Source organism: Meleagris gallopavo, chromosome 3 (genome assembly GCF_000146605.3).
Source record: "Meleagris gallopavo isolate NT-WF06-2002-E0010 breed Aviagen turkey brand Nicholas breeding stock chromosome 3, Turkey_5.1, whole genome shotgun sequence".
Classification (NCBI taxonomy): domain Eukaryota; kingdom Metazoa; phylum Chordata; class Aves; order Galliformes; family Phasianidae; genus Meleagris; species Meleagris gallopavo.
This window is the reverse complement of record NC_015013.2, coordinates 12,480,605-12,480,974: the sequence shown is the minus strand read 5'-3', so window position 1 is coordinate 12,480,974 and position 370 is coordinate 12,480,605.

The following is a 370-nucleotide window of genomic DNA, read 5'->3' as shown; positions in this document are numbered from 1 at the left end:
TAGTCGGGCCGCCCCGCCGCCAGAACTACAGCTCCCGGCCTTCCCCGCGGCGCCACCCCACCTGTAGCGCCCGGCGGCTGCGCCTCGCTGCTGCGGGCGTGAGTGAGCGGTACGGCCGTGGCTGTGAAAGGGTGAGTGGCTCAGGTGCGCGGCTGTGAGAGGAGGCGCGCTGCTGTGCAGTGCGTTTCCGCAAGCATCAGTGTGACATGTGGATAATGTTTTATGTGAATGCTTAAAACGGCACGCTGTAGGCATTTGCACCCTTATTTGCAACTGTTCTTCTTACGTAAGTATTATAGTAAAATAAAATATGTGCAGTAGCAGAACTACGTGGATCACAGAATCACAGAATGGCTCGGGTTGGAAGACT